General features: G+C 46.8%; 1 protein-coding gene across 4 annotated transcripts in view; it reads right to left on the bottom strand.

Moving 5' to 3' along the window:
• The window catches only part of LOC140394299 (NEDD8-conjugating enzyme UBE2F-like), a 571,886-nt gene that overhangs the window by 519,169 nt on the left and 29,183 nt on the right, over nt 1-23,534 (bottom strand). For all 4 annotated transcript variants that reach the window (XM_072481459.1, XM_072481429.1, XM_072481439.1 and 1 more), the window contains exon 2: nt 6,725-6,829. The gene's annotated coding sequence lies outside the window, so the exon portion shown is untranslated. The remainder of the gene's footprint in view (nt 1-6,724; nt 6,830-23,534) is intronic.

Raw genomic sequence — 23,534 nt, 5'->3', positions numbered from 1 at the left:
ATTTCTAAGATTTGAGTTCTTCCTTCAAACAGCTGTGCCAATGTGTATCTAGGATGGTGCCCTAGAAAAAATAAATGATTATGTGTGCTTATTAATGCCACATGCCAAAATATTACTTCTCTTCCCAGCACTGAAGTCATCCACCCAAAATTTTTTAAACGGTAGTGATACCACAAAAGAGAGTAAATGTGGCAGGAAAACCCTATCCAAAATAGTTATCTCCTGCCGTGTTCTAACAACAGCTGGTATTGCTGGAAGCTGGAATGTCTGCAAACACATGGACAAGTTAGGAACACTCTTGCCACAACAATTGATGTATGCTTCCCAAATTACCAGTCTGGGCAATTCCTTTCTGAAGCATCTTAAATCTGTTTTGATGCAGCAGCTATTGCTGGTTGTTCAGAGGTTATCACAACATGCTGCATTTCATTTTCGCCCCGCTCCTGATAATTATCGCCAATTTTGTTAAACAGTCCTGCTCGGCTGTGTCTGTGTTTTGGAAACTATCATAGAATCCATACAGTGCAAAAGGAAGCCACTTGGCTCATCAATTCTAAACCGACCCTCTGAAAGAGCACCCTATTCTAGCGCCCCCCCTCCCCCCCCCCCCCCCTATCCCCATAACCCTATCTAACCTGCATATCTAAGGAGCAATTTAGCATGGCAAATCCACCTAACCTGCACATCTTTGCACTATGGGAGGAAACCGGGGCACCCGGAGGAAACGCACAGAGACAGGGGAGAACGTGCAAACTCCACAGAGTCACCCAGAACCGGGTCCCTGGTGCTGTGAGGCAGCAGTGCTAACCACTGTGCCACCATGCTGCCCCAGAAGATGCGAAAATTGACAAATCTAGAAAAATGCTGTTTGAAAAGGAAGTTATTCAAATGACATGACCACTAGAGAGGAAACCACTAACTCATTCATGCAACACAAATCATTTTAGAACATCATACAGGAACACAGTAGACCACACTACAGGATGGACTTGCATCTATGATTCTTCCGTATTGTGGTTTGCAATTTCAGCCAATCACTATGGGGAAAAAGCCCACCAGATGACTACTTCCCTGTTGTGGTTTAGGAGTGAGGACATCAGCATAAACAGTGAGCGAGTGCGGTTGGGAGTCAGGCAGCGAGATAGATAATAGACAAACCAAAGACAATGAAAGAAGACAAGCAGGAAAAGATGGAAACAGTTAAATGAAAAATGGCCAGATGGATGCCGTGCATCCTCCAACTTACCCTTGGAAATATTAAGCCAGTAGTATCCATAAATTATTTTAGAAATCATGTCATCCGGCGGCATGGTGGTGCAGTGGTTAGCACAGCTGCCTCACGGTGCCGCGGTCCCGGGTTCGATCACGGTCCACTGTCCATGTGGAGTTTGCACATTCTCCCAGTGTCTGCGTGGATCTCACCCCCACAACCCAAAGATGTGCAGATAGGTGGATTGGCCACGCTAAATTGCCCCTTAATTGGGAAAAAAAAGCATTGGGTACTCTAAATTTCGAAAAAATAAATTTTTTCAAAAAGAATCATGCCATTTGCACACACTTCCAGTTGGCAACACATTTACCTCCTTCACATTTCAGGTCAAAAATTTCCATGTCCCAAGTCCCTTGGCAGTACTGCCAAGGAAGATGTGGTCCTCTATTTGGAATCCATGTAAAAATGAAGTGTTGTAGATGGTGCACTTGCCTCAAGTAAGCTTCTATTATCAAGTTAATCATGCTATTGGTTATCTGAAAGTGAAGAGATGTCCCAGTTCAACCAGACAGATGGCATTGCATTTTCCAATTGTTAAATGAGGTCATAAGTTTAAACACACATTATACATGGGAGATTATCCGCTTCGGTAGCAAAAATAAGGAGGCAGATCATTACTTGAATGGGTGTAAATTGAGAGAGGTGGATACTCCGTGAGAGCTTGGTACCCTCGTGCATCAATTGCTGAAAATAAGCGTGCAGGTACAGCAGGCAGTAAAGGCGGCAAATGGTATGTTGGCCTTCATAGCGAGAGGATTTGAGTATAGGGATAGAGATGTTTTACTGCAATTGTATAGGGCATTGGTGAGGCCACACCTGGAGTATTGTGTGCAGTTTTGGTGCCCTTATCGGAGGATGGATGTTCTTGCTATGGAGGTAGTGCAGCGAAGGTTTACCAGGCTGATTCCTGGGATGGCGGGACTGTCATATGAGGAGACACTAAATCGGTTAGAATTATATTCATTGGAGTTTCGAAGAATGAGAGGGGATCTCATAGAAAATTATAAAATTCTAACAGGATTAGACAGGGTAGATTCAGAAAGAATGTTCCGGATGCTGGGGGAGTCCAGAACTAGGGGTCATAGTTTGAGGATAAGGGGTAAACCTTTTAGGACTGAGGCGAGGAGAAATTTCTTCACCCAGAGAGTGGTGAATCTGTGGAACTCCCTACCACAGAAAGTAGGCCAAAACATTGTGCAATTTCAAGAAGAAATTAGATAAAGCTCTTGAGGCTAAAGGGATCAAAGGGTATGTTGGGGTGCGGGCCGGGGGGGGGGGAAGAGAAAGAGAGGCAGGATCAGGATACTGAACTTGATGATCGATCATGATGAATAGGGGAGCTGACTCCAAGGGCCGAATGGTCTTCTTCTGCTTCTATTTCCTATGTTTCTATGTGAGAAGTTTGACATTTTTAGAGTACACAATTATCTTTTTCCCCAATTAAGGGCCAATTTAGCGTGGCCAATCCACCTAACCTTTAGGGTTGTGGGGGTGAAACCCACGCAGACATGGGGAGAATATGTAAACTCCACATGGACAGTGACCCAGGGCCGGGATTCGAACCCGGTCCTCAGCGCCGCAGTCCCAATGCTAACCACTGCGCCACATGCCACCCGATTTTAGTAACGCTTTTAACAGAGAACACACCCCAAGGAGTTTCAAAGGTGCAATCACAGAAAGAATGAACACCGAGACAACGGAGATGTTAAAAAAGGCGACCAAAAGCTTGACCATGGAGATGGGTTTAAGGGAGGGTCACCGAGGGAGAGCAAGGTGGAGTGGTACAGGGATTGAGGTTTGAGGTACAGGGTCGAGGCAGCTGAAAGCTCAGCTGTCATTGGCAAGATGGAGAGAAGCTAGTCTGAGGGACAAATATTTTGAAATGGTATGGAGAAGTAGAAGGTTACAGAAAGAGAAAAGCAAAGAAATGAAGAGATTTGAACTTGAAGATGTGAGTGTTACATGCGAGGGATCCGAACCAATATGAGTCAGTAAGGACAGGAGTGAAGGGTGGCTGGGACTTGTGCCATGGTATACACCAAAACATTAGATGAAGGTTATGGGTAAGTAGCTGGCTGGGATATTGGGGGGGGCAGTGGTTAGCACTGCTGCCTCAATGCGCCACGGTCCCTGTCCGTGTGGAGTTTGCACATTCGCCCCATGTCTGCGTGGGTTTCGTCCCCACAACCCAAAGATATGCAGGCTAGGTGGACTGGCCACGCTAAATTGCCCCTTAATTGGAAAAATGAATTGGGTACTCGAAATTTATTATTTAAAAAAAATCTTTGGGTTGTGGGGGTGAGACCCACGCAGACACAGGGAGAATGTGCAACCGTCCCCAGTAGTGAACCGGGGCCGAGATCAAACCCGGATCCTCGGCACCATGAGGCAGCAGTGCTAAACACTGCACCACCTTGCTGCCCTTCACTGCATACTTAAGTACGGAAAAAATAACGGCAGTGATGCAAGTTTCAGCAGAAGGTCAGCAGAGGTAGAGACAGAAGCGGAAATAGGCAGTATTTAAGATGGAGAGAGTATGGGTAGAAAATGGGGCCAAATAGGACACTAACTCTGCAAATATTCTGGTTAGGCCTGAAACAATGTCCACGATGAGGATGGAATTGGTGTCAGGAGTGTGGAGTTTGTGGCAGGAACCAAAAGTAATAGCTTCAATATTCCCAAAGTGTCCTAGGCCCAACCATCTTCAGCTGCTTCATTATAAAGGTCAGAAGTAGGGATGTTCACTGATGACTGCACAATGTTCAGCATCATTTGCAACTTCACAGACACTGAAGCAATTCATGTCCAAATGCAGCAAGACCGAAACACCAGGCTTGAGCTGACAAGTGGCAATTAACATTCATGCCATACAAGTACCAGGCAACGAGAGGATTTAACCATCACCCTCGTCACTCCATGACAGTAAGATCACTGAATCCCCGGCTATCAACATTCTGGGGGTTACCATTGACCAGAAACTGAACTGGACTAGCCATATAAATACTGTGGCTACCAGTGCAGGTCAAAGGCTAGGAATCATGTGGCAAATAACTCCCCTCCATAACCTGTCCATCATCTACAAGGCACAAGTCAGGTGTATGATGGAATATCCGCCACTTGCCTGGATGAGTGCAGCTCCAACGTCACTTCAGAAGCTCGACACCACCCAGGCCAAAGCAGCCGGCTTGATTTCTCCCCCTTCCACAAACATTCAAATCCTCCACCACTGAAGCACAGTGGCACAGTGTGTACCATTTACAAGATGCACTGCAACAGCTCACCAAAGTTCCTTAGATAGCACCTTCCAAACCCACAACCACTACCATCTAGAAGGACAAGAGCAGCAGACACATAGGAACACCACCATTTGGAGGTTCCCCTCCAAGTCACACACCATCCTGACTTGGAAATATAAATCTCCAGACCCCCCCCATCACAGCGTTCAAACCCCTCCAACGCCCCAGCTCACCAAGGGGTAATCGAGCACCCCTGAGCCCCACCTCAGAAGGGCAGGGCAACCCCGGGCCTGATCCACGAAACAGACCTGATGCCAGGCGTGATCGGGCAGTGCCAGCCCGATACCCTGGTTGTGCCCCGTCAGCCTGGCACTGCCGAGCTGGCACCTCGGTGGCTCTGCCAGGGTGTATTCAGTAGTTGCCCAGAGCCTGACCAGCCAGGGGCAGCCGATTGAGTAGGAGATTCTTCTCCTCTCTCCCCTCACCCACCCCCCCACCCCCCAAACAAAATTTGCCTGCCTAAATTTAGTGTCTTAAGCCCCCCCTCCCCCAACCCCACCCCACTCCAAAATATATTTGAGCTTCAAACTTCTTGTTCTGAATATCTGCTGTTTTTGACCAGGCCACATCATACCTCCCATTGTCAAGGTGGAAATAGCTGAATGACACATCATCCAATCAACTTGCCTCACATTTCCACTTGATGAGAGAGTTTCCTGACTCAACTAGATTAATGGAAACGGATTGAAAAAGGCTACACTGTATTTTAGTCAAATATAGACCCTGAATAGGAATGAGTGACCTAACAGACCGCACCCTTCCCATGAGTCTCACTACCACACAGTTCCTTTCCCCATTGCCCAATGCTGTCCTGTCTCACAGGAAATGACAGAATACTTGGCTACAAAACAGGATTTTACTCTGCCACTCATTGGCAGTGCCATTACCAACCTCAGCTATGAACATTCTTCTCCTGAATGAATGGAGCCAGTGAGCAAGAAAGGGAAGACAGACAATGACACAGATGCTATTTTTAGGTAACAAGCAAGGGATTCAGATAGTTGAAAGTTACTGAAACTCAAATAAGGTTTTAGGAAAACTACATGGCTTCATCAGTAGAGTATGCTGCATTTCAGACACTGGAAATTGGATTTTCTTTTAAAACACAATTAGAATACCTCAATGTCCATGAACTTGAGTATTTTTTGGAAGGGAAAAAAGGCAATCCTATTCCACTCTAAGCCTATCTGCAGGAGAAAAAATAGGTGGTAATCCTCAGTCCAGAACAACCCAGCCCCAAACTTCCACTGTGACTACACTTGAAAACAATGCAAATTTCACCGAAGCATATTCAGAAAACTTTGCATCCACATTTGTTTTAATAGTAACAGAATGGAGTCAAAGTTAAACTGCCCTTAACAACCTAACTGTATATCAACTTTATGGTCAGGCTGATTTTTGAATAGCAAAATAGTCTGCTTCAGGATATTTGTCACAATGTCTTTGCTATTTTATACTCGTACAGCTTTTATTGATACGCATCCCCCACTGTTTTTGTGAGGGGGCTGATGGAGGGCAAAGAGGCACTTTAAACAGGAGTGATTCCCCTGGTCCTGCGTTTAGTCAGTAACAGTTTCCATATCACAGTAGAAAAATCCCCCTCCTGATAATGCACCACCTCCATCCCCTCAATGGAGAAAAATCTCAGTCGATCCAGCAACTTCCCAATTCTCTCTCATCATTCTGCCTCCCACCACATTTTCCATATTCCTTCCCTACTGCTGCTTGACATCATGGGGATGCCCGTTTACTAGCTCCTACCAAAAGTAGATAACCAGTTCACACAGACAGCAGCCTGCTATACGAACATCTCACCCATGGTACAACAGTGAAAATTCATTCATGGGGACAACAGCTTTAAATGACCACTAGCAGCCTTTGTCTCATTCACATTCAAATTGTTTTCCACGTCACTGGGAGGCAGGGGGAAATCCCAGCCATATCCTGCTGATATCAGACTCTCCTGCAGAGCTTTACCCCTTCCTGTTCCTGTACTCAATAGGTTGGCTCCAGCAGCATTCAAGATTCGCCCAGTTCATGGTCATGAGGACCAGAAGGAATTCCCAGCACTGCAGAGCTACACTGAGCTGCAGCACATTTGTATGTGCTTCCACCTGCATTTTTCCTTTGACTGACTGACAAAGAAAAAAAAACTTACTTCACAGATCAAGGAGACCCAACTTCCTTTCGTCTGGTACGCTTATTGTTGTGCTTGTTTAATTTAGATCATTGGCAAGCTCCATCCGCTCATCAGATTATACCACTGAAACAGGAAAAAGTGCATTGATGATTATTTTAACAGGATTATAGAGGGTTGTTTTTTTTTTTTTATACACAATGTAAATAGGGGTCTGCTGCACAAAACTCCTCTCCACAGTGATAAAGCATCTGTCACTCTACTTCCCTCATTGTTAAACTCATGGCAAATGAACTCCATGTGCATTTTGAATGGATAATTTCCTCGGGAACAAACATCAACACTTCTTTCAACCCCCAATTATTACATCTGCCCATCCAAACTGCACAGGCAACAACAAACTGATCGACACCGGTTCATAGCAACAAACGGTCCCAGTCATAAATCAATGTTCTCAGGTGAAATCCATCCACTGTAACACAGTATGATGACCTAGCTCTTTTTAAACTGGCATTTTGAATGCAAACTATATGCCTCAATTTCTCTTTAAAATTAGGAATACCACACCTGCAATTAGAAGCTGTTTGCCAAACATTTCGAGCACCAGATCCTGACTACTTTGTAGGCCAGCGGTTGCAGCAGACAACATGTCACTTCCCGCCAAAATTATAGACTAAACCTTGTTAAACAGTCTTGATAAACAGGACCTTGACACACAGAGCAAAGTGAAATCCAGCTCAGCCAAAATGACAAAGACCGAACAGCCTCCCCTCTGTGTGCACAATTCTATGAAAATAATATAAACTCGTGGGAAGTCTTGGAAAACTTAGGCAAGATTTGTTCAGGAATATTGACTCATCATGCATCTGGTCAGCCATCCTTAAAAAAACAGATTGCAACAGGAATATATTTTCAGGCAGCAAGATGCAAGTGCAGAGACTGGTGGGTTTTGAAATACCAATGACTTAAAAGGGATATGGGAATAATATGGGAAAAGACATCAAAGTGGATCATCTGCCACAGTGGTACTGAATGGCTTACTCCTGTTCCTATTCTCAAGGTTGGTTTCCATTTTTTAATTATTCCGATTTTTGGATGCCTGGGGTTTGACTGATTTTCCACAATTTGCTGCATCTGGAGGTTTCTTTTCACGTGTAGCACTTTTATTATTTCTCATTATTTCTACTGCGCATCAAGCCAAGGGAAAGGTATACAAAATCCAGGACTGGGGAAATCGACATAGAAACAGGAACATTTAGGACGGCATGGTGGCGCGCAGTAGTTAGCACTACTGCCTCACGGCACCCAGGATCCGGGTTCGATCCCGGCCCTGGGTCACTGTTTGTGTTGAGTTTGCACATTTTCCCCGTGTCTGCGTGGGTCTCACTCCCACAACCCAAAGATGCACACCAAATTGCTCCTTAATTGGGAAAAAAAGAATTGGGTGCTCTAAATTTATAAATTAAAAAAGAAAAATGAGACACAGGAACATTTAAATTAAGCACTTGGTTGCAAATAAAAGATGCAATGATCTAGTTGGCGAGCAAATACTTGGGCTTTTTGGGACGGAGCTTCCCTCTACAATCTTCCCACTGAAAAATCAATTACAATCCCTCTCCTGATGGTGAAACCAACCTCTGCCTCAAGACATTCTGTAGTTTCTTGCCTCTGGAATGAGTTGCTCCCAGCTGGAGTTACTTCAGTAACCCAAGAAGTAGGTTTTGTTTAGACCTCTTTTAAATCAGCCTCTCCAGCAAAAACTGGCCAGCTGTGCATCCCCTAAAGAGGGCGGCTGGGTCTTCACAAAGTCCTGCCTAATGCTCAAGCTGTTTCTGGGAGCATCTAGTGACTTACCATCATCGAAGTAAGGATTGCCGACTTGCAGGTCGAAGATTATGACTCCAAGTGTGACTGCACCTGCTTTTCATCACTGCAGGACTTGGTCGTGTGTGTTGGAAATGGTAAACAAAGTGAAACAAGAACGTTTCAAAGGTTGTTTTTTTTAAGAATGGCTGACAAGATGCACGATGAGTCAACATTTAGCATTTCCATACAAATTAGATCAGGTACAGGTATTTTATAGGCATTTGTCAGACACGCCATTGGCAGCCAGCCTGTACTAATAACACTCCCTTCCCTTATCAATGCCTGGCAGGCACTGAATCACAGGCATAGTAATAGATTGACCCGCCTTTCCTCATATAATCTTAATGCTTCAGGCTGATGCTTTCGTTTTATAAATATAAAAAGTTTCCACCTTCCAAACCAAATGTCACTGTGTGGCACTTACAATTAAAAAGATTGAGTTCAGAAATCAGATGACTTGTTTGTAATCTCCACAACATTTTACAGACCTTTTCAATGATGAGGAATAACAAGCTATGACACAGCTATCAATGTGATATTTCATGCCTTTTTCTTAGCTATTTCTTACTCAACATTCTTTGCTTCCCATTAACACCAAATAAAATTCCCATATCTCCTTCCCATCAGCTGTTTCAGCCTTGACGCAGTTAGTAGCACTCTCGTCTCTGAGTCACAAGGTCCTAGGTCAGAGTAGAGTACAAAAATGAGGTCAAGAACATGAATGGACTAAATGTAGATGCCAAGGTGCTGGCGAAGGTCTTAGCCACGAGGATTGAGGATTGTGTGCCGCAGATCATCCATGAAGACCAGACGGGGTTTGTGAAGGGGAGACAGTTGAACGCGAATGTGCGGAGGCTTTTGAACGTTATCATGATGCCGGCGAGGGAGGGGGAGGAGGAGATAGTGGTGGCGATGGACGCTGAGAAAGCCTTCGATAGGGTAGAGTGGGGGTACCTGTGGGAGGTGCTGAAGAGGTTCGGGTTTGGGGAGGGGTTTGTCAGGTGGGTTAGGCTGTTGTATGAGGTCCCGATGGCGCGTGTGGCCACAAACAGGAGGAGGTCTAAGTACTTTCGGTTGCACCGAGGGACGAGACAGGGGTGTCCCCTGTCCCCCCTGCTCTTTGCGCTGGCGATTGAACCCCTGGCTATGGCACTGAGAGAGTCGAGGAACTGGAGGGGGCTGGTGCGGGGTGGGGAGGAGCATAGGGTGTCGCTTTATGCGGACGACCTGCTGCTGTATGTGGCGGGCCCGGTGGGAGGAATGCCAGAGGTAATGAGGATGCTTAGGGAATTCGGGGACTTTTCGGGGTACAAGCTCAATATGGGGAAGAGCGAGTTGTTCGTAGTTCAGCTAGGGGACCAGGAGAGGGGGATTGGTGAGCTCCCACTAAAAAGGGCGGAGAGGAGTTTCAGATATTTGGGGGTCCAGGTGGCCAGGAGCTGGGGAGCCCTGCATAGGCTTAACTTTACAAGGCTGGTGGAGCAAATGGAGGAGGAGTTCAAGAGGTGGGACGCGTTGCCGCTGTCCCTGGCGGGTAGGGTGCAGTCAATCAAAATGACGGTGCTCCCAAGGTTTTTGTTCCTGTTCCAGTGCCTCCCCGTGTTTATCCCAAAGGCTTTTTTCAGGCGGGTTACAGGAGTATAATGGGGTTTGTGTGGGCGCGAGGGACTCCGAGGGTGAGAAGGGTGTTCCTGGAGCGGAATAGAGATAGGGGGGAGGGCTGGCGCTGCCCAACCTCTGTGGGTACTACTGGGCCGCCAATGCGACAATGGTGTGCAAGTGGGTGATGGAGGGGGAGGGGTCTGCATGGAAGAGGCCGGAGACGGCGTCCTGTGTGGGTACGAGTCTGGGGGCGCTGGCAACGGCGCCGCTGCCGCTCCCTCCAAGGAGGTATACCACGAGCCCGGTGGTGGTGGCGGCCCTCAAAATTTGGGGACAGTGGAGGCGGCATAGGGGGGGGAAGTTAGGGCCTCGGCGTGGACCCCATTACGGGGGAACCACCGGTTCGCCCCAGGAAGAACAGGTGGAGGGTTTTCGGGGTGGCACAGGGTAGGCATACGAAAGTTGGGGGACCTGTTTGTGGACGGGAAGTTCGCGAGCTTGGGTGAGCTGGAGGAGAAGTACAGGCTCCCCCCGGGGAACACCTTCAGGTACTTACAGGTAAGGGCGTTTGCCAGACGGCAGGTGGTGGAATTCCCACGGCTACTGCCATACACAGTACAGGACAGGGTGCTCTCGGGGGGGTGGGTGGGAGTGGGGAAGATCTCGGAAACTTACCAGGTGATGCAGGAGGAGGAGGAGGCCTCGGTGGTGGAGTTGAAAGGTAAGTGGGAGGAGGAGTTGGGAGAGGAGATCGAAGAGGGGACGTGGGCAGATGCCCTAGGGAGGGTGAACTCTTCCTCTTCATGCACGAGGCTCAGCCTCATACAGTTTAAGGTGCTGCACAGGGCACACATGACCGGGACAAGGATGAGCAGGTTCTTTGGGGGTGAGGACGGTGTGTTAGGTGCTCAGGGAGCCCAGCAAATCACACCCATATGTTCTGGGCATGCCCAGCGCTGGAGGAATTTTGGAAGGGCGTAGCGATGACGGTGTCGAGGGTGGTAGGATCCAGGGTCAAACCGGGCTGGGGGCTCGCAATATTTGGGGTGGCAGAGGAGCCGGGAGTGCAGGAGGCGAAAGAGGCCGGAATTCTGGCCTTTGCGTCCCTGGTAGCCCGGCGAAGGATTCTCCTTCAGTGGAAAGATACGAGGCCCCCAAGCGTGGAATCCTGGATCAGCGATATGGCAGGGTTCATTAAATTGGAGAGGGTGAAATTCGCCTTGAGGGGGTCGGTACAAGGGTTCTTTAGGCGGTGGCAACCGCTCTTAGACTTTCTGGCAGAACGATAGACATTTGGTCAATGGCAGCAGCTGCTCGGGGGGTGGGGTGGGGGTTTTACTTTATTTTTGTTTATGTTATTTACACTGGAAGGGTCTGAGGGGGTGTATACACCTGTTGTGTTAAGTCGGGGTGTTAATGTTAATTTATTATTTAGGTACAGGGGGTTTGGGGGGTTGCTTTTTTAGATTGTGTTTTGTACTTAACCCTGTTGGGTTCTTTTTTCTTTCTCATTTTGTTGTTGATATTTTATGAAAACCTTTAATAAAAATTATTTACAACAAAAAAAGAACATGCACGGAGGAAGAGCTTCACTGTGAGCAGTTTTGTTTTTTGGATGAGACAGTAAACAGGGGGGCCCATCTGCCTGTTTGGGTGGATGTAAAAGATCCCATGACAATATTTGAAGCAGAGTAGGAGAGACAACCCCGGTATCCTGGTCAATACTTATTTCCCTCCCCCCCAAATCAACATCACAAAAGAGCCATTGCTGTGCACAAATTGGCCATCCTATTACCTACATTACAACATTAATCACATTTCAGAAGTTCCTCTTTGGCTGTAAAGTGTTTTGAGACATTCAGTGGTTGTGAAAAGTGCTAGATATATGTACACCCTTTTTTAATCTAAAGTTTCCCCAATGAACTTGGTTGCTTTTTAATACCACCTTTCTCCCACTACTTAATTTATTACAGAGGCCATTGCGTTAAGGGTATATATAGAATGATTTGGACTTGGATGTCAAACATTGGGACGGGGGCAGATAGCGCAGTTGGCTAGATGGCTAACGTATGGGCCAGATTAATGCCAACAGGTAAAGGTCCACATCCAGCTCAGACTTGAAATTGGGCTAGCATCCCTCTTCAATTCCTGTACACAAAAAGAGAGAGTCATAACCCGACAGGTCATCCTCCTCTGGCCTGCACTCAGAGGGTTGTGAATCTTTGAAATTCCCATCCCAGAGAGTTTGGATGCTCCATCATTAAATACATTAAGGCTGGAACAGACAGATTTTTGGTCTCTAAAGAGAATCGAGACATATGGGGAGTGAGTGGGGAAAGTGGAGTTATTTTATTTTATTTTTTTAAAATATATTTATTAAAGTTTTTTAACAAAACAATTTTTTCCCCTTACAAACAATAAACCCCCCCCCCCCCCGTAACAAGATAACACAAAATCGCCCTGGGCAAGATATATACATGGTAAGATGATATATTTACATAGCTTTAAACACTGGCTCTCGCCCATTCGTGTCAGTTTCCCCCACCCTCCATGTTATCCCCCGCTCATCCGTCCCCTCAAACAATCCCTCGTTTCTCCCCCCCACCCTCCCAGGGTTGCTGCTGCTGCTGACCGACCTTCCTCTAACGCTCCGCGAGGTAGTCTAGGAACGGTTGTCACCGCCTGTAGAACCCCTGCGCAGACCCCCTTAAGGCAAACTTAATCCTCTCCAACTTTATGAACCCAGCTATGTCATTTGTCCAGGCCTCCACGCTAGGGGGGTTCGCCTCCTTCCACATTAGCAAGATCCTTCGCCGGGCTTCCAGGGACGCAAAGGCCAGAATGCCGGCCTCTTTCGCCTCCTGCACTCCCGGCTCGTCCACTACTCCGAATATTGCTAGCCCCCAGCTTGGCTTGATCCGGACTTTCACCACCTGAAATATTGCCCCCGCCACTCCTCTCCAGAACCCCTCCAGTGCCGGACATGTCCAGAACATGTGGACATGGTTCGCCGGGCTCCCTGAACATCTTCCGCATCTGTCCTCTACCCCAAAGAACCTACTCAACCTCGCCCCCGTCAGGTGCGCTCTGTGAACCACCTTACATTGTATCAGGCTGAGCCTGGCACACGAGGAGGAGGAATTAACCCTACCCAGGGCGTCAGCCCACAAACCTTCCTCGATCTCCTCCCCCAGCTCCTCCTCCCATTTACCCTTCAACTCGTCTACCAGCGCTTCCCCCTCTTCTTTCATCTCTTGGTGTATTGCCGAAACCTTGCCCTCCCCGACCCATACACCCGAGATCACCCTGTCTTGAATTTCTTGTGTCAGGAGCAGCGGGAATTCACTGACCTGCCGCCTCACAAAAGCCCTCACCTGCATATATCTGAATGCATTTCCCGGGGGTAGCTCAAACTTCTCCTCCAGTGCCCCTAGGCTCGCAAATGTCCCGTCGATGAACAGGTCCCCCATTCTTCTAATCCCCGCCCGATGCCAGCCATGGAACCCCCAGTCCATCTTCCCCGGGACAAACCGGTGGTTACCCCTGATCGGGGACCACACCGAGGCTCCCACTGCACCCCTGTTCCGTCTCCACTGGCCCCAGATCCTTAACGTTGCCACCACCACCGGGCTCGTGGTGTACTTTGATGGAGAGAGCGGCAGCGGTGCCGTCACCAGCTCGTTCCTTTGCAGGACGCCATCTCCATCCTCTTCCATGCCGCCCCCTCTCCCTCCATAACCCACTTACGGATCATTGCCACGTTTGCTGCCCAGTAGTAGCTCCCTAGGTTTGGCAGCGCCAACCCTCCTCGGTCCCTACTGCATTCCAGGAACCCTCTCCTTACCCTCGGGGTCTTGTTCGCCCACACAAACCCCATAATACTCCTACCTACTCTCTTGAAAAAGCCCTTGGTAATCACGATGGGGAGGCACTGGAACACAAACAAAAACCTCGGAAGGACCACCATTTTGACCGACTGCACTCTACCCGCCAACGAGAGCGGCAACATGTCCCATCTTTTGAAGTCCACCTCCGTTTGGTCCACCAACCTCGTCAGATTCAATTTGTGTAGGGCCCCCTAGCTCCTGGCTATCTGGATCCCTAGATACAGAAAACTCCCCTCCGCCCTCCTCAGCGGTAGGTCCCCTATCCCTCTTTCTTGGTCCCCTGCCTGTAGTACAAAAAGCTCGCTCTTCCCTATATTGAGCTTATAGCCCGAGAACTCCCCAAACTCCCTCAAAGTCTGCATGACCGCCACCATCACCTCCATTGGGTCCGCCACGTACAGCAGCAGGTCGTCCACGTATAGCGACACCCGATGCTCTTCCCCCCCGCGGACCACCCCCCTCCATTTATTAGACTCCCTCAGTGATATGGCCAAGGGTTCGATCGCCAATGCAAACAACAGGGGGGGACAGAGGGCACCCCTGCCTCGTTCCTCGGTACAGCCGAAAGTACTCCGACCTCCGCCGGTTCGTCGCCACACTTGCCACCGGGGCGCTGTAAAGGAGTTTAACCCAGCTAATAAACTCTCTCCCGAACCCAAACCTACACAACACCTCCCAGAGGTACTCCCACTCTACTCGGTCAAAGGCCTTTTCCGTGTCCATAGCTGCCACTATCTCCGCCTCTCCCTCCTCCGATGGCATCATTATCACGTTTAAGAGCCGCCGCACATTCGTATTTAATTGCCTGCCCTTTACAAAACCCGTCTGGTCCTCATGTATCACCCCCGGGACACAGTCCTCAATCCTCTGGCCAGCACTTTTGCCAATAGCTTAGCGTCCACATTAAGGAGCGAAATCGGCCTGTACGATCCACATTGCAGTGGGTCCTTGTCTCGCTTCAGAATCAAGGAAATTGTTGCCTCCGACATTGTCGGGGGCAGGGTCCCCTCCTCTCTTGCCTCGTTAAAGGTCCTCACTAGTAGCAGGGCCAACAGGTCCGCATACTTTTTATAGAACTCCACCGGGAACCCATCCGGCCCCGGGGACTTCCCCGCCTGCATGCTCCCCAAACCCTTACTCAGCTCCTCCAACCCGATTGGTGCCCCCAAACCAGCCACCTCTTGCTCCTCCACCCTCGGGAACCGCAGTTGGTCCAGGAATCTTCTCATCCCCTCTTTCCCCCCCCTGGGGGCTGGGATCTGTACAGCTCTTCATAGAAGGCCTTGAATACCTTGTTTATTTCTGTTGCACTCTGGGCCATGGCTCCCCCACCATCTTTGACTCCCCCTATTTCCCTCGCTGCCGCCCTCTTACGGAGCTGGTGTGCCAGCATCCGACTGGCCTTTTCCCCGTACTCGTAGTTCGCCCCCTGCGCCTTCCTCCACTGTGCCTCCGCCTTCCCCGTGGTCAACAGGTCAAACTCCGACTGGAGCCGTCGTTTTTCCCCAAGTAATCTTTCCTCCGGGGCCTCTGCGTATCTCCTGTCCACTCGCAAAATCTCCCCCACTAACCTCTCCCTTTCCCTGCCCTCTATCTTCTCCCTATCAGCCCTGATGGAGATTAGCTCTCCCCTGATCACCGCCTTCAACGCCTCCCATACCACCCCCACTCGCACTTCCCCGTTGTCGTTGGCCTCCAGGTACCTTTCAATACACCCCCTTACCTTCCCCACACCACCTCATCTGCCAGCAGTCCCACATCCAACCGCCACAGCGGGCGTTGGTCCCTCTCCTCTCCCAACCCCACTTCCACCCAGTGCAGGGCATGGTCCGAAACGGCTATGGCCGAATACTCCGTCCCTTCCACCCTCGGGATGAGCGCCCTGCCAGCACAAAGAAGTCTATCCAGGAGTATGCCTTGTGCACGTGGGAGAAGAAAGAAAATTCCCTGGCCTGCGGTCTTGCAAACCTCCATGGGTCCACTCCCCCCATCTGGTCCATAAACCCCCTGAGCACCCTGGCCGCCGCTGGCCTCTTTCCTGTCCTTGATCTGGAGCGGTCTAGTGCTGGATCCAGCACTGTATTAAAGTCCCCTCCCATAATCAGTCCTCCTACCTCCAGGTCCGGGATGCGCCCCAACATGCGCTTCATGAATCCAGCATCATCTCAGTTCGGGGCGTATACATTTGCCAACACCACCCACGTCCCTTGCAACCTACCACTCCCCATCACATATCTCCCTCCATTGTCCGCTACGATAGTCTTGGCCTCAAATGACATGTTTTCCCACCAGAATTGCCACCCCTCTATTTTTCGCGTCCAGTCCCGAGTGAAATACCTGTCCTACGCATCCCCTTCTTAACCTGACCTGGTCCGCCACCTTCAGGTGTGTCTCTTGGAGCATAGCCACGTCTACCTTCAGTCCCTTCAAGTGCGTGAACACTCGAGCCCTCTTCACCAGTCCATTCAGGCCCCTCACGTTCCACGTTATCAGCCGGATTGGAGAGGCTCTCACCCCCCCCCCCCCTCACTCTCTCTCTCTCTCTCTCCCCCCCTTCTCTCTCTCTCCCCCCCCTCCTCACTCTCTTTCCCCCCCCCTCCTCACTCTCTCTCTTCCCCCCCCCTCACTCTCTCTCTTCCCCCCCCTCTCTCTCTCTCTCTTTCCCCCCCCCCCCCTCTCACTCTCTCTCTTCCCCCCCCTCTCTCTCTCTTCCCCCCCCCCCCCCCCTCACTCTCTCTTCCCCCCCGCTAGATCCCTGGAAAGTGGAGTTATGGCCATAGATCAATCATGATCATATTGAATGGTGGAGTAGGCTTGACGGGCCATATGGTCTACTCCTGCTCCTTTCTCTTGTGCTTCTAAGTTCGGTTTTACTTTTTTTTTTAAATTTAGCTCTGGACCTCCACCTGCCAAATATTTCTTTTAGGTATTCCATGGATAGGTATTCCATGGTTTCCAATGCCCCAGACAAAGAGCTTGCCCTGTAGTGTTTTCTATACAAGGAGCCTTTTAATTTGTCAATTTTCTCTCTGGTCATTCTTGCTGACGATATAGTTCCACAGATCCTGAAATACCACATGCATTTCTCAGTTTAAACAGCAAATGCTGAAAGCCTATTCAACTGCAGGAGACATCACGGACTAGCCTACTCCTGCTCACATTGGAGTCCGCAATTGGACAGTTTCGAGCAGACTTCACTGGAGATTGATCAGGAGTGGAATCTTTGGTTTCTCCCACTTTCTTAGTCCAATGGTAGACATAAAATTCTAATAATACCCCTGGCTTTTACTGTTTCTTCCCACGGTTCAGCCTTCGAGATGTTGCATGTCAGAAAAGTCTTTCATGCTATCACAGGCCTCAAAACAGTAGTTTTCTGTATCTAGGATAATGAAACTAAGCTTTCCTACAGCAATACATTCCACACTGCAAACAGTCAGATCTTGTATCCAGAGGCACTTTATAATGGAATGTGGAGGGTGGAGTAAGAAAAAAAAACAAGAGGAACACAAACCTCAGACACGAACAGGCACTGCTGTTACCACATACCCAGTAACATTGGCAGAATACAGGGAGCTTCCCATTACGTTTGCAATTGAAATTCTGGAACAAAACTTCTCCAACCTGTATGAAATATTGTGGGTACCTCAAGCACAAAAGCAAAGGAGGATAAAAGTGTGACATCTGTATTTTGCTAATGATCCAATCTTGTTCAATAAGAAACAGGATACTAAGCCCACTGGGACTTGATACAGGCTACAGGGGAACAGGAGCATGTCCCACACAAATGCTTATCATATTGCCAGCAACAAATTTGAAAAAAAAAAATGCATTCTTCTTTGGGGGTTAGACATTCCACCCCAGCCATAGAAGTTACACTACTTTTTCACATGACCCTTCTTGAACCTATGACCACATGTCCTCAACAGCAGCATCACCAATATTTTCAACCTACAACTTCTCCACTAAAACACTCTGCAAATTCCCATTGTGAAAATACTGCATGGTACAAGTTACAGTCATTAAACCCAGATTCACCATTCATAATTTCTGCTAAATGTTCAACAACATTTATAAAGCACCTTTAAAATGTAATAAAACCTCCCAAGGCTTTTGACCTCAACATCAGACAGCAAATGTGACACCGGGTCATAAGAGCAGAAATTGGGCTCATGAAGAGCTTGTTCAAAGAGGTACTCTGCAAGAGAGCAAGTAATAATAATCTTTATTATTGCCACAAGTAGGCTTACATTAACACTGCAATGAAGTTACTGTGAAAATCTCCTAGTCACACGATGGCGCCTGTTCGGGTACACAGAGGAAGAATTCAGAATGTCCAATTCACCTCACAGCACGTCTTTTGGGACTTGAGGGGGGAAACCGGAGCACCCAGAGGAAACCCATGCAGACACAGGGAGAGCGTGCAAACTCCACACAGACCCATGTGATGGCCATTAAGTGGGGACTCAGCTGTCCTCACATATATAGCAGGTTGAAAGAGGGATTGTTGGTTGGAGGTGAAATGTGCATACAATGCACGTCACTGTAAATAAAATTTCTAAGTGTATAAAGTCTCGGCTCCAGTGTTCTATCCTTCACTGCATGATTTTGTTTGTAACACGGTCAGAGGATGAATGCCTAAAAGTGAGGTTGAAATGATCTTTTTCTTCCACACATAAAACTAAAATTCTAGCAGCCATTGTGGAAAATGGCAGCAAGTTTCAATTGTCAGGCTGTTCTTGGGAGTCTGAACCATATGACCAGGTCAATATACGGACATGGATCACCATTCTACCAAAGGCTAAACAAGGTATGGCCCTTGGTGTTGTCGGTTCAAACACGAAGTAAAAACAGAAGGAAGGTATTTGCTGTGATGGCTATCTGTCAGTCAGATAGTGATGAAGGTTTTGACTTTCTAATACAATTCCTGGATGAAATCTACAAGGATAAGCTGCAACATGCTACGAGGGCCAGTCAAAATTTGAGATTTTGAAAAAGGATATCATTCCATGAAAGAATTTACCATTGACTTTAACAAAGTGGTGTAGGTTGACAAATTTTAAGTTGAGGATCTTAGGCTCGGCACTAGCATTTAAATAACTAGATTGTGTCAAGGTGTCTTATATAGACAGGCAACTTTTTAAAAAATTTGTTAATGGAACGTGGACTCGCAGGCTGCCAGCATTTTTTGCCCTTCCCCAGTTGCCCTTGAGCTGAATGGCAATTTTAAAAGTCAACCACATTGCTGTGAGTCTGGAGTCACATGTAGGCCAGACAAGGCAAGGATGACAGATTTCCTTCCCTAAAGGATATCAGTGAACCAGATGGGCTTTTACGACAATCGACAATGGTTTCATGATCATCATTAAACTTTTAATTCCAGATTTTTTTTATTGAATTCAAATTTCACCATCTGCCGTGTGGGATTTGAACCCAGGACCATTACCCTGGGTCTCTGGATTAGCCCAGTGACAATACCATTACGCCACCGCCTCCCCAGTTCTCGGAAAAGGAGACTCTCTGGGATCACATATCTTCCGGTTTAAAACGTTTTTGGGAAAACCCTTCAACCTCCATGGAAATAAATAAAGCATTCCCCTAGATTACTAAGACAACAATTCAATGGCTCCCAGGTTTCTAAATATTCCTGATCCTGGACCCAAACGTCAATGGAATAGAATGATTCAATGACAAATAGAAATGTGATGAAGGCCATGTTTCTCAAATCTGGTTGGATCAGAACACTTAAAAACTCGAATAGTAATAATGGACAAATGAATTCCAGAAATGTCCACGGACAAGTTAATAGATGCTTCAGACGTGACTAAGCATCATCTTTTGCAAACTAACCAAGGGGAGTGAAATGGCACACAAATAAAATAGTTCTGAGGAAGAGGATAATGACAATGATGAATCTGAGCAGACTATGTTAGTCACAACGAGTTTTAATCCTGTGATGACTGTATTAGTTGCTGACTCATTTAATTATGAGGTATTAGATAGTGCATGTGTTTCAACAATAGTGGAGTTGATTGGTTAACAGGTTATCTTGATTCTCTAAGTGATTACTTGGTTAATATACTTGTTGCTTTAGGTTTAGCAACCTATGCTGTTCAATAAATATGTCATGAAAAAGGCACAAATGAATGCGAGCATGAAACAGGAGGCAATTCTTTCCAGAAATTAGTTGGTCAGGATATTATGTTCCCAGAACAAAATCTGATGTTTCCCATCAGAACATTAGTAGCATCAGGTGATAAAGAAAAAGGGAAAAGAGGTATCTTTAAAAGTTTGAGGCGCAACTTTCCCACCCTTGTGAAAAATCTTGCCAAAAGGTGCCGGTGTAGTTGAAGAATGAGGAGAATGGAAGAGAATAATGAAATCTGTAAAATGTATCGAAGGACTTTACAGATCCTCTGGCAAACTTTCCAGTGGCACATGATTTTAACAAGGTGGACCTAAAGGTATGGGATCTAAAGGTATTGACCAGACTATGAAATTTAGTATTTCTACAGTAACATGCAGTAAGAACAAAACATTTATTATCGATACAATCATGGAAAAATGGCTAGAAAGGTATCTTGGGACACAGTTTTCTGACTGATAATGGAGGTGAATTTGCTAACAAGGAGTCGGAGGTGTGTGAAAACATACATAACATGATCATAAATTCAGCAGCTGAGAATTATTTGAGCAACAGTGTTAACGTACTGGGATTGATGATACAGTACTATAATATTTCTGCTTGAGTTTAGGTTGTTACCATTCTACAGTGGTCAGCTCATGCAAATATTTTTTTCAGATGGATGGAGAATATAGTTTGTCAACTGCACACAATTTCAAATTACCTTTGGCTGTTTGTGATAATCCTTCTACTCTAGAAGATAGATCAATTAGTACCTTTTTTTTTCCCCTGGGCATAAAATGCATTACATGTAGGGAGACAGACATCAGAAAATATATAGAGCACAGAGGCATCACAACAAACCATTGGAGATAGAGTTCAACTTAGGAACAGTGAAAACGGTGGATTCAGTCAAAGGTAGCTGGTGTCGAGGGCAATTTATTTGATGGGGTGGTGGCAAGACTATATTAATATTATTCTTAAAAGCAGTTAGAAACCAATACCATTTCAAAATCTAAAAGGCAAAAGTTTGTTTATAGACTGGTCACTTTTTGTGGCTCAATGCTCAAGTTTAAGCTCACAATTTGCAAAAAATGTAATAATGCCAAGTCAGAAAAGAATCAATGGCCTCATTCAGTTAAACAAAGAGAATTTAAGCTAAAGATTTTTCTAACACATCAATCTTTACTTGAGAAAACAGACCCTCTGTTTAAAAAATCTTCTTGTACAGTTACGCCACTGCTTTCCCAGTATCATTTGCCTCTTGCCTCCACAGCTCCAGACATCCTCAAATGAAAATACATCCCGAACCAAAATTAAAAATCCATCCCAGAACGTCATTAGTGATCTACCTCACAGCTGCCTGGATTTAAAATAAAATTTTCCCTTTATTAACCATGTTTACATTCCTTTGAAGGCAGCGCGGTGGCACAGTGGTAAGCACTGCTGACTCACAGCGCCGAGGTCCCAGGTTCGATCCCGGCTCTGGGTCACTGTCCATGTGGAGTTTGCACATTCTCCTCGTGTTTGCGTAGGTTTCGCCCCCCACGACCCAAAGATGTGTTGGGTGGATGAATTGGCCATGCTAAATTGCCCCTTAATTGGAAGAAATGAATTGGGTACTCCAAATTTTTTTTTTTTTTTTTTTTTTTAAATGTTTACATTCCTTTATCCAACATCACTAAAAAAAGATGATCTCGTCGTTTATTTCATTGGTGCTTGTGAGGACTTGCTGTGCACAACTGGCTGTTGTGTTTCTTCAATTGCAGTAGTGACTACACTTCAAAACTATTTCAATAGTTGTAAAGCAATTTAGGACATCCCACGGTTATAAAAGGCACCACACAAGTCTTTCTTTGCTTTGCTCCCTAATGTTTTAATTTCAATCTCCAGTTACTTCCTAGCAAATTAATAAACTTGTTCTTTCAATTAAATAGACTTTCCTCTCCCACCTAAATTTTTTTACAATAATGTCCAATTCATTTGTCTTCCTAGACTGTCTAGATAAGTGCCACTGAGGTTCGTGGAGATCTCAAGCTACTGATGCAAGATTTATCCAGCAATCAGGTTAACAGAGTCAAGTCCTTTGCAAACTACCAGGCTCACAAAATTCACAACAGGGTTAAACAGCAAGAGAGAAATATAAACACAAGGACTGCAGTGCTTTGGCTTTGTAGGCCAGACTGCCATGGCTCACGGAACATAGTTTGGATATACTCTCCCCGGAGATCAATGAATGAACAGATGAGACATTCAAGCCAGGAATGCCAGCTTTGATCCCGTCTGATGTTTGGGTGTGACTGACCCCTGCGAGCATACTACTTGGTACTTGATTTAAGCAGACACACATGCAATACCATAATTTTGGAGCTTCAAAATTGTCCAAGTTAAATTCACTGATTTATTTGGATGATGTATTTAAGTCCATAGACATTAAACAGAAGCCTATGTTGGGTACAGTACTATGATATTTTCACCAGTGGGGTTATGATAAACAGCAAGTTAGTCTGATTTTTTTTAATTTTTTTTAAATTCATTTATGGGATGTGGACATCACTGGTTAGGCCAGCAGTTATTGCCCATCCCTAGTTGCCCTTCAGAAGCTGGTGGTGAGTTGCCTTCTTGAACCGCTGCAGTCCTTGAGGTGTAGGTACACCCACTGTGCTGTCAGGGAAGGAGTTCCAGGATGTTGCCCCAATGACAGTGAAGGAACGGCTGTTTAGCACAGGGCTAAATCGCTGGCTTTCAAAGCAGACCAAGGCAGCCAGCAGCACGATTCAATTCCCGTACCAGCCTCCCCGAACAGGCACCGGAATGTAGTGACTAGGGGCTTTTCACAGTAACTTCATTTGAAGCCTACTTGTGACGATAAGCAATTTTCATTTCATTTCATATATTTCCAAGTCAAGCTGCTCTTGTCCTTCTAGTGGTAGTGGTCGTGGGTTTGGAAGGTGTTGTCTAAGGAACCTTGGTGAGTTACTGCAGTGCATCTTGTTGATGGTACACGCGGCTGCCACTGGTCGACAGTGGTGGAGGGTTTGAATGTTTGTGGAAAGGGAAGCAATCAAGTGGGCTGTTTTGTTCTGGATGGTGTTGAGCTTCTTGAGTGTTGTTGGAGCTGCACTCATCCAGGCACTTGGGGGGTATTCCATTACACTCCTGACTTGTGCATTGTAGATGGTGGACAGGCTTTGGGGGATCAGGAGGTGAGTTACATGTCGAAGGAGTCCATGTGGCTAGTCCAGTTCAATTTCTGATCAATGGTAACCCTCAGGATGTTGATTGTGGGGGTTTCAGCGATGGTAATGACATTGAATGTCAAAGGGCGATGGTTAGATCCTCTCTTGTAGGAGAT

Source organism: Scyliorhinus torazame, chromosome 2, assembly GCF_047496885.1.
Source record: "Scyliorhinus torazame isolate Kashiwa2021f chromosome 2, sScyTor2.1, whole genome shotgun sequence".
In the NCBI taxonomy this organism is placed as follows: Eukaryota; Metazoa; Chordata; class Chondrichthyes; order Carcharhiniformes; family Scyliorhinidae; genus Scyliorhinus; species Scyliorhinus torazame.
The sequence above is the reverse complement of the archived record's forward strand: the minus strand, read 5'-3'. Positions and strand labels throughout refer to the sequence as shown.